Here is a 10,576-nt window from a genome sequence, read left to right on the forward strand (position 1 = left end):
AAGTCTAAGGCGTTTTTGGCTCTAACTCTCAACCAACGTGGCCGAATTACATTCTGTCTATTGTCACAGGTCCTAAGTGTCATAGGGAAGCTGTCCGTGATAATCATACGATGGTGAGGTGGCTGTTTTGAATTTTTCCCCCCAGAACGCCTTTTTTTGATTAAGTTTAATGCGTTTTGGGCTCTAACTCTCAACCTATGGGTCCGAATTACATTCCGTCTGTTATCACAGATCCTATTTCTAAAGATGTGCTAATTAAGGTGATCTGTCAAGGTCCTATATGTTGTTGTTGTTTTTGTTGTTGTTGTTGTTTTTTTTTTTTTTTTTTAAGGTTTATCATTTAATGAAATTTCATTGTTGTTATAACATACAAAATTTGCATCATTCAATATTCTCCCTGCTCCTCATCTAACGAATTAATGTGTTATTTCTTTTCTCCTCTTATTTGTATAATGTCAAAACAATTCCAAGGGGTCCAAAACAATAATGTCAATATGTGTAGTTTTTTTGTAGAACTTTTAGTATCATATGAATAAAATTCTTCTTACCAAATACAACGATGACCGTCTGAACCTTGCAACAAAGTTGTGAGTCATAAAACCACGTCGTTTAGATGATTAAGTTTTTCTTGTTGTGCCTCCCTTGCTTTTTTTCTTTCTTCTACTTCTTTCATTAGCTCATCTCTTTCTCTTATCATCTCTTCACGATCTTTCAAGTGACACTATTCTTGTTGTCTATTGGGGAGAGTGAAGGGCAGGGTGGTGGTGGTTATTGTTAACTCTTTGCATTTCAAGTAAAAATAATGGTCTCCTTCATATTGTTATCACAAACGTTTAAGATTATAAGACATTCATGCATGTATACTTAAAATTTGAGATGGCATTTTTCCTTTTCTATTTCGTTTCATTTTCTGTGTCTACATGTGTGTGCGCATTTGTGGATATGGTGGTCAAAGGCAAAGGTAGGCCTAGCTGAATTTTGATTCTTTATTTTTATAAATTAATGTAGAATTTTATCAAGATTTTTCAGGGTTTTACAAATTGACCCCAATGGAATTAGAAAAAAATACAAAAAATCAAACCCTCTCCCCCTCACTCAACTGTATTAGGAAGGGAACAAAATTTATGCAAAACTTTTCGGGTTCTCCCTCCCTCCCTCTCTTTCTCTCACTCTCTCTTTCTTTAATAAGGTTATCATATGTTTTGATAGCACATACAATGAGGTTATCATGTTGCATTTAGAAAATGAAAACATGCATGTTTGATTTTTGTTAAAACAATAGAATTAACATCCCCAAGTTATATTTTTTATTTTTGACAGGTTGCATAAATAAATAAACTGACATAATGATGACTTGATGAATGACCCCACTAAATGAAATTCCTAGTTGCAGTCTAACTGGTGGTGCGGGGACAACTACGATGAAACCAAGTCTGCAAATGCCTCAAGATGAGGAGTGGAAAGCACAAAGATTGATTATCAATTATGCCTTGGCTGGTTAGTCCCCTAACAGGTGATAAACTTATTTTGTAAAACCTCAAGCTATGATACAAAAACCACAATCTAGGCAAGCCAAAAAAAGCCTTTGACAGTAACACTCAAATTACACTTAAAAAGATTTTCATTCATTTTTTACTCTTTCCAGTGATTCCCAATGTCATTTCTAACTAGGTGCACTACATGGTTCAACATCAGCATCTAGAGTTCAAATAGTTACATAATCATAATTAGTTAGCCATGAATGGATTAGCTTACGCTAGCCACAAATAATTGGTACCTAGTGTATAGGAATCAGCTATTTCAACCAACAAACGTTGCAAAAGCAACATACTTTTCTAAATAGAACGTAGACATAACACTAAAGAAGAATATCAGAAGAACTAATACCCTCCAACCTACACTCAACCCTAATAGTGAACAAACAAACTAACAAATACAAAAATTTGTGCTACCTTGTTGCATTTTAGTCACCACAATAATTTCAATTTCATAGATAAAATAAAAAAAGGTCACTAGATTTAAATTCTGACAGCATTCCTACCACTAGACTATATGATGAACAACCAACTTCAACAAGCGAACCATTGAAAATAATTATACCATGATGTTCACACTTTAATAATGGTCCTGACAAGGTGAGATCACACTTAAAATCATTCAAATTGGGCAGTTCAGTTCCTGTTAGTATAGAAGGAATTTTCAACCATACAAAATAGTGATGTAACTGAAATCCTATATCTCTCAAAATCTTAAAACACCAAGTAAGTGCCGAACAACCATGTAACCAAATCAGCTTTGAGATGCTAAGATACTCAATTTCCAAAGAAGAAACCTACTTCTAATAGAAATCAAACAAAAATCAAACCAATTTTGGATATGAAGAATAACATAATTTCATAGAAATCAAACAATTCAACCAAACCCATTTACGAAATCAATACAAAATTAATCTAAGAAAATTATATAAACCCTAGATGAAGTGTGAGAGATGGGGAAATAGAGCAAGGTAGAGAGAGAGAGAGAGAGAGAGAGAGAGAAACAGAGAGATGACTCAAGAGAGTGAGAGAGAGAGAGAGAGAGAGAGAGAGACCCAGATCGACAAAGAGGGAGAAGACCGAGAGCAACAGAGAGAGAGGGACAAGAACCTGTGATTTGCGACAATGGAGGTGGCGACGTGTGGCGGTGGCGACGTGCGACGGTGGCCAGCAACGGTGAGGTGGTGACGGTCACTGAGCATGCGTTTGGTTTGGTGTACTGGTCTGTGTGAGTTTGTAAAGCAGAACAGAGAAAAGATTTGTATGAAACAAATAAGAGGGAAGGGTGCCAATATTTCCCTCTAAAAAAAATTCCCTATCTTTAGCGACTAAATAAATATTTGTCGGCAAATGTAATCAATAGCTACAAATAGTTTGTAGCTGTTTGTTTAATATTGGCTACCAAACATGTTTTTGTCACCAATAAGTACCCATCTACGATTACAGTTTTTTAGTCACTGATGGTTGTAATAATTGCCTATTTTTGGCAACTAACAAAAATTTTGGTCGGCAAAATGCTGCGTATGCCAACTAAAACCATAATTAGTAGCCTAAAATGTAAAAAAATGCCGACTAAACTTTTTTAGTCGCCCATTGATATATTTTTAGTGACTAAATATTTTTTAGTCGACAATAACTAATGTATGGCTACTTAAAAAATTTAGTAGCTAAAAATTAAATAATTACCGACCAACAGGGAAATTTGTTGGTAAAGGTCTAACTTTTGACGACTAAAAATGTTTTAGTAGCCAAAAGTGGTCACCAAAGGTGCAGATTGTTGTAGTGAGTCATTAATTTATCTTTTTTTTTACCACATCATTTAGCGGGATTTGTGGGGAAAAAATTACATGTGTAATGACTCAGATTCTAATTCGTACTAGATTGGTGCAAAGTGGTGCCCGTCACCTTAAAACTTGTGTGGTTGTCAGACTCTTGGTATTGATGGGTTGGCAAATGAACTTTAAATATTATAATTGAGGACCCTTGGGTGATGTTTAGAACCTTGATTGAAACCTTAACAAAGTATTTAGGCAATATTAGATCAAAAGCCCTAAATATGAGTTTTCTTTTTTGAACAACCTTCACTCTTTTGCCTTTTTATCCTTTCATACTTTGAATTTGAATGTGAGGCTGAACCCATTGGAAAGCTTGTTTCCAGGGCTTCGATTTGGACACATGAACGACTTAAAATGGAGTCCAAACGAGAACGTTATACCTATTTGAATTTTACGTTTCTGTGCTGAAAGCATACTCGTTCGAGCGAGCTATGCGATTTTCAGAGATTCTGGGGGCTTATTTTCTACGCTCGAGCCAAGCTTCCTTCGCTCGAGCGACCAAGTTGCTAACAAACATTATAAAGCGACTTTTTGGCCCCAAAATCTTATTTTTTCCATCATCTCTTCTTCTCCCCTCCTTCATGTTCGAAAACCTAGCCCTCAAAACTTTGATTTCATCCTTTCTTACCAACCATCCTCCATGGATCTTGCATCAAAGATGAAGAACAAGAGAAGATCAACATTTTCAACCGATTAGACTTTGGATTTTCGAAAGAATGCTCTTGATCTAGCTTCCTTGCTTCCAATCTTGAGGTAGGGATACTTTTACCCTAGTATTTCTTTATTTTGAAGAGATTTCATGGTCTTGTTGTGACCAATGAGCTAATTTGAGGATATTGTTGGATTAAACCTTGTTTTACATAAATAAACCATTTTACTTGATATTGCTTGAAATTTCTTAAATCCTTTTTACAAAACATGTATATAAATGTTGTTGAAATCCATATCTATGATGAAAGAGAAAAACCCCCAAATTTGGTAAAATCCTGAATTTTCAATTTGAGTAGAAAACACTAAATTGAATGGAATTTCCTTTGATTCAAGGAATATTATGAATAATAAAGAGATGAAAAATGTGAATGTTGATATAGTAGAGGAATTGTGGTTAGGATGTTATTATCCTTTGAATATTATGTATTGTTTCATCTATTGTGATAATGGATGCTTATTGATGAAATTGAAATGTGATAAAATTGTTAATTGGGCATGAGTCTGGGTAAGAGTCGGTTTTGGAAAAATGTGGTGTTGTGTTGGTACCTGTATGGGGAGTTTAACAAGGTGCCCAAATGCCCTGTCTAGGCTTATAACTGGACAAATATAGGAAAGATGTTTTTGGGTGTCCACACAGTCCTACCGTATTGTAGTCGGTGAAAATAGAAAAACGGATGGCTTTCTTGAGAAGGCCATTTCCCGCTGTATAATAACCGGCAAATGTGGGCATGGTTTTTGAAACTAAAGCAACTTGTGTTAGACTCTTACATGGGACTCATGGTTTGTTTTCCATTTATGTGATTGTTTAAATGTGTGTTGTAAATGTGTGAAATGTTATTGTCTATGCTTAATCGTTATGTATTTATATAATTGGTGAAGATCACATGTGTTCATAACTCCTTATTATGTTTTGTCTCAAGAATGCCATAAATTTATTCAAATGATTAAATACTTGGTTAAATGTATTCCTACTGGGCATATAGCTCACCCCTATTTTATTTTTCAGGAAATAATGTTGTACAATTACAGTGGTGACTTGAAGTAAGCAATGTTGAGATTGACAATTGAGAATATTTTGCTGTGAAGACTTATAGTTTTGTACTAGGATCTATTTTATTATTGTCTTGTACACCCATGGGATTCTTTTGTTGTAATTGTCATCTTATTTGTAGAACATTAGATTGGGTACAAGGTTTTATGGTCATGTAAACATGGAAATTATAAATTCAAGTATTAGTCCAGTGAACATGATGGCTTTTGGAGTAAATTGTTATTTTGGTTGTGATGGATTCTTGTATGAAATAGCAGGGCGTTACAACATGAATGAAACATTTTTCATAATTTATCACTCGTTGCATCTATCGCTTAGTGATTCTGTTGTCCACTCCACCTTTCCCTTCCTTTTCATTTGAGAGTAATTAGAGATGGCAACGAGACATGCATAGATAGGGAACCCTTATATCCCACCTTTACCCTCGTTTATTGACTATTATTCCAAACTTGACCATACCCGTTAGATTAATGAAATTTCTATAGCCATATAATTAAATCACATTTGTTATAAATAATAATAATAATAATAATAATAATAATAATAATAATAATAATAATAATAATTTGATCTAATAACATTGTTACATGGATAAACAAGTTAAACTTGAACTTGGGCTTGGACAAAGAAGTTCGAGTTGACATTGGGCTCATGCTGAAGTTTGGGGGAATTTTATTTGAACCCAAAATATGTCTTAATATGCCCAATTTAAATTCATAAATTTAAATTCTTATTATATCTTAATATAAATTTACTAATAAGGACAACACATATTAAACTTTAAAATAAAATATTTTTTTTCTCATTGTACACCCTAATTAGTTATTTTCTATTCAAATCTCTGTATCTTCTTCCCCAAAGATCAAAGTTATTTCTTCTTCTTGTTTTTCTTGTTCTTGTTCTTCATTTTCTTTATCCTCCTTCTGAAACTCCAATCGATCCTACCAAAACTCACCATTATCATCATCATTATTATTTTTTATTATTTTGAAACCCTAAACCCTAGAAGAAAGTTTGAACAAAATCAAATAATGGATGAGAGTAATAATCAAAATAGTTTTTTGAAACAACCTATCAAAAAGGAGATAAGTATTCATATAAAGGGATTTCACAATTTTTGTAGAGCACCATCAATTTTTTTTTTTTTCTTTTTCCTCTTCTTCTTCATCCTCCTTCTCACAAAATAATTTTTGTAAAACACCATCATTATTTTTTATTTACACCCAATTTCTGTAGAAATTTTAATTTTTAATCAAAAAAAGGTATAAAATATAATTGGTGGTAGTCTACAAAAATTGTGAAATCCCTTTATATAAATACTTATCTCATTTTTGATAAGTTGCTTCAAAAAACTATTTTGATTATTACTCTCATCTATTATTTGATTTTGTTCAAGCTTAATTTCTTCTTGGGTTTAGGGTTTCAAAATAATAAAAAATAATAATATTGTTGATGATTGCGAGTTTTGATAGGGTGGATTGGAGTTTTAGAGGGAGGATGAAGAAGAAGAAGAAGAAGAAGAAGAAGAAGAAGAAAAAAAAAAAAGAAAAAAAGAAGAAGAAATAACTTTGATCTCTTGGGGAAGAAGATATAGAGATTTAAATAGAAATAACTAATTGTGGTGTACCATGAGGAAAAAAAAAATTATTTTAGGGTTTAATATGTGTTGTCCTTATTAGTAAATTCATATCAAGATATAATAGGAATTAAAATTTATAAATTTAAATTGGGTGTACTGAGACATATTTTGAGTTCAAATAGAATCCCCTGAAGTGTGATATTATCAAATTTTTACAAGCTCAAAAATTAAGAATATTACTAGAACATATTTAAATAGATATTTTGTCATTCACAAATTCTCAGTTGGATAAATGTTTGGTATATAAACTTTAGGGTTAAATACATTGCCGATCTTCAAAGTATGTGATTTGTTCCATTTTAATATCTAGATATTTAAGTTGTGTGAATTTTCCCAACTTATTCATTTTTTGTTTAAATTTTCTAGCACAATTTCAATCCAAATTTTGTCCAATTATAAACCCATATATATTAACCCCTCAACTATGAAAATCTTACAATGAGAAAGACTATAGTACACATTCCTATGCATCTTATAATTACAGCAGAAAATAATATAATTCCACACTTTCTGAGTTATAAATATTTATGTATATATATATATCAAAAAGTCATAACCAAAATATCTTAAAATAGTATCATAACTAAAGAAAAAAATTAGTCATAACTAAGGAAGAAAATGATATAACTAATGGTGCATATATTATGAGGTATGTATGATAGAATTCTCTCTTAAAAATACAATTTTTTGGAGGTGATACGGATGGAATAAAAATAATACATTTTTATAATTAAAAGAGTTCATATATATGAATTTAAAAATAAAAATAAAAATAAAATAAAATAATATTCATTAATAATTAAAAGATATTGATTGATGTAATTAATATATATATGTATATATATATATTTTGTTAAAACATATTATATGCTGAGACAGATTTTCAACCGTCAATGGTGGTGATGCTGCATTCTAGGGGACCATCAAAGACAACTCCAACTCCAACTCCAACTCCAAATGTAATGGAAACATAGTGGTATGTAAGTGGTTGCCTACCACTCAATCCACTTCCTTCACTGCACATAAAAAAAAGTAGTTTTGAAATTGCTCATGATACTTTAGAATAATGTTATTTAAATATAAAAATTAAAATAAATTTCATTTTATTCTCTTACGATTTAATTAATGTGTGCATAATTTTAATTATTTGAAAATAAATATATAACCTTCATGTGTGTTAAAATTTGATCACACAATCAAATAGAATCTTCCTTTGAGATTCAAGGAACAAAGTCGAAGACTATGTCCACTAGATGGAATCACTAACTAAAAATACGAGCAAAATAACTAATCTGATTGCTATCAACTGGGAGCGTGCTCTAATGATCAAGTCAGCAATTCATATATCTCAAAGACAATCAAAAAGTAACAAACAAACAAACAAAGGCCTCGTTTGTTTTGGAAGACACAGATGGGATTAAGATTAAAATAGATGTGGGATCCACTATATGTTGTGTTTATTTTGAGAGATAGAGAAAGGATTCATAATCTCATTGGATTAGGATGGACCTTGCTGTTGGGATTGAGATAGAGGAGGTAGATGTGGTATTAGGAAATTAGTCCCATGGGATTAGTTTTTTTTTTTTTTTTTTTCCTTCAATGTTGGGCATTTTTTTTAACATTAATGTTTAATGTTTTTGTATTTTTGTTAAGTAAAAATCATAGTTTTATTTGTTTTGACATTTTATATTTCTTTTATATAATAATAATTTAACAATTCCCACATTAACAACTATCATTAAAACAAACATAATTTTACTTAATTCCTCACTAACGATCTCCTTACTATCAATCTTTTCCATTCTACCACTGAAAACAAACAAGAAATAGCTCACAAGTTAAAACGTACATCTCCCCATGGGGGTGCCTCTCTATATATAATAATATGTGGCCTCATCTTACCCGAAGTTTAACATCACTAGGGCAGTTATTCCCAACAGGAATAACACTTAATCCAAGACTCCATTATTTTAGTTGGATTGGGATAAACCTCTCATCCAACTCAAGAATTTGCCTTCAATTAGGACTCAAAATCCTTCTCCAAATATCTCGATTTTGGTGGGATCAAATCACACCTTGGCTATATATGAGGTATCGCGGCTAACAACCCACGTAGACAATTTAAAAACTATGTCCCCACAACGCTAATAGTTTGTGGCTACCATCAATCTTGTTAACTGGTTAAGAACAAAAAAAAAACATTAAAATAGCCTTATATATAATTAATTTATTATGCAAATCATGAATATTTTTGTCATTTTTCTTAGGAATTAAAATTCTCTTTAACCCTAGTATTTTACTTTATTTATGGTTTATTTCCCTGATATTTAGAAATGAGTTTATTGCTGGCAGTCTAGCATGTGTTTCACACTTGTTAATTTTGACAGAATGTCTAATGATGCACTCTAATACACAAATGAATTATTGATGAAAATAATTAAAACCTTAAAAAAGTATCATAATTGTGCCAAATTTGTAAGGTTGAATGTATTTTTTAAAATATTAGGGGAGGTACAAAATGGCATACAAGTATAGATTTTATTATTGAAAAATGCTAATGACAATCTTGGGGTTGTTAATAGTATCAGTAGATGTGTAAAAATCTATTGCAACATATAAGGTGTGTTAAAAAAAAGAGAGAGATGCATAAAAATTGCATTGAGATTTTAACTTTTCGATGTTTTATTTTTCTTATTGAAAATCTATTGAGCTATTGTTAACATAATCACTTAGTATTCCTATTAAAATGACTTAAATCTAGTCATGAATTATGTAGAAAAAATTGAATTATGATCCTTTCCATTCAAAGTTGTAATGGAGGATTTTCATTATATTATCTAAAAGTTTGTAATACCCTTATATGATATAATGGAAATTTTCCATTACAACGGCATAATGAAGAGGATCTCAATCTAAAATTTTTTGTAAGAATATTCTTCTCCTTCTAACTAAAATGCTTAAAAATAGTACATATTTTAAATATGTTTTGCTTAGTTAAAACTGAATACATATAATCTAATTTTAATTTTCTTTTCCTTGACATAATTAAAAGTCAAACATGGCGTAAGTTTGGCGTGTTGGAACATGAGTGAAGAAGGTAGAGTCTCACATTGGATATAGAGTAAAAGAGATGAGTTTTAATATATATTAAATGTGCTCTCCACTTATAGATTTAAGCTTTTAAATGGGTATGAGCTCCAAATATTGTATATTTAAAATTTTGGCATGAATATTCTTCTCCTTCTAACTAAAATGTTCAAAAATATACATATTTTTAATATGTTTTGTTTAGTTAAAACTAAATACATATGAACTAATTTTAATTTTATTTTCCTTAACAAAATTAAAAGTGAAACATGGCATAAGTTTGTCATGTGGGAGCATGAGTGAAGAAGGTAGAATCCCACATTGGAGATAAAGTAAAAGAGACGAGTGTTAATATATATTAGATATCCTCTCCACTTATAGTCTTAAGCTTTTAAGTATGTACAAGTTCCAAATAATGTATGTTGGGCCTTGATATGGTGTCTGTAGACTCTAGAGTTTCTCTCTAATAGATTGGGCTGATATTGCGGTGCACTTGTAGGCTTCCTAATTCCTTAACAACTGGTATCAAGAGCCAATGGCAGACGATCTATGGCAGACTCTCTTGGAGCATCAATGTTCGTGGACTTGGGCAAGAAAATTCATAATGACTCTTGATAGAGTAAAGAAAATTCTTGGTACACATGGAAAGGCTGGACTGCGACAAGGTGGCTCTCAATGGAGTGTGCGCAAGTGACTAAAGCTAGACTCGATATTGGAG

The sequence above is a fragment of the Camellia sinensis genome, chromosome 2 (assembly GCF_055761805.1).
Source record: "Camellia sinensis isolate YWXY chromosome 2, ASM5576180v1, whole genome shotgun sequence".
NCBI classification, from domain to species: Eukaryota; Viridiplantae; Streptophyta; class Magnoliopsida; order Ericales; family Theaceae; genus Camellia; species Camellia sinensis.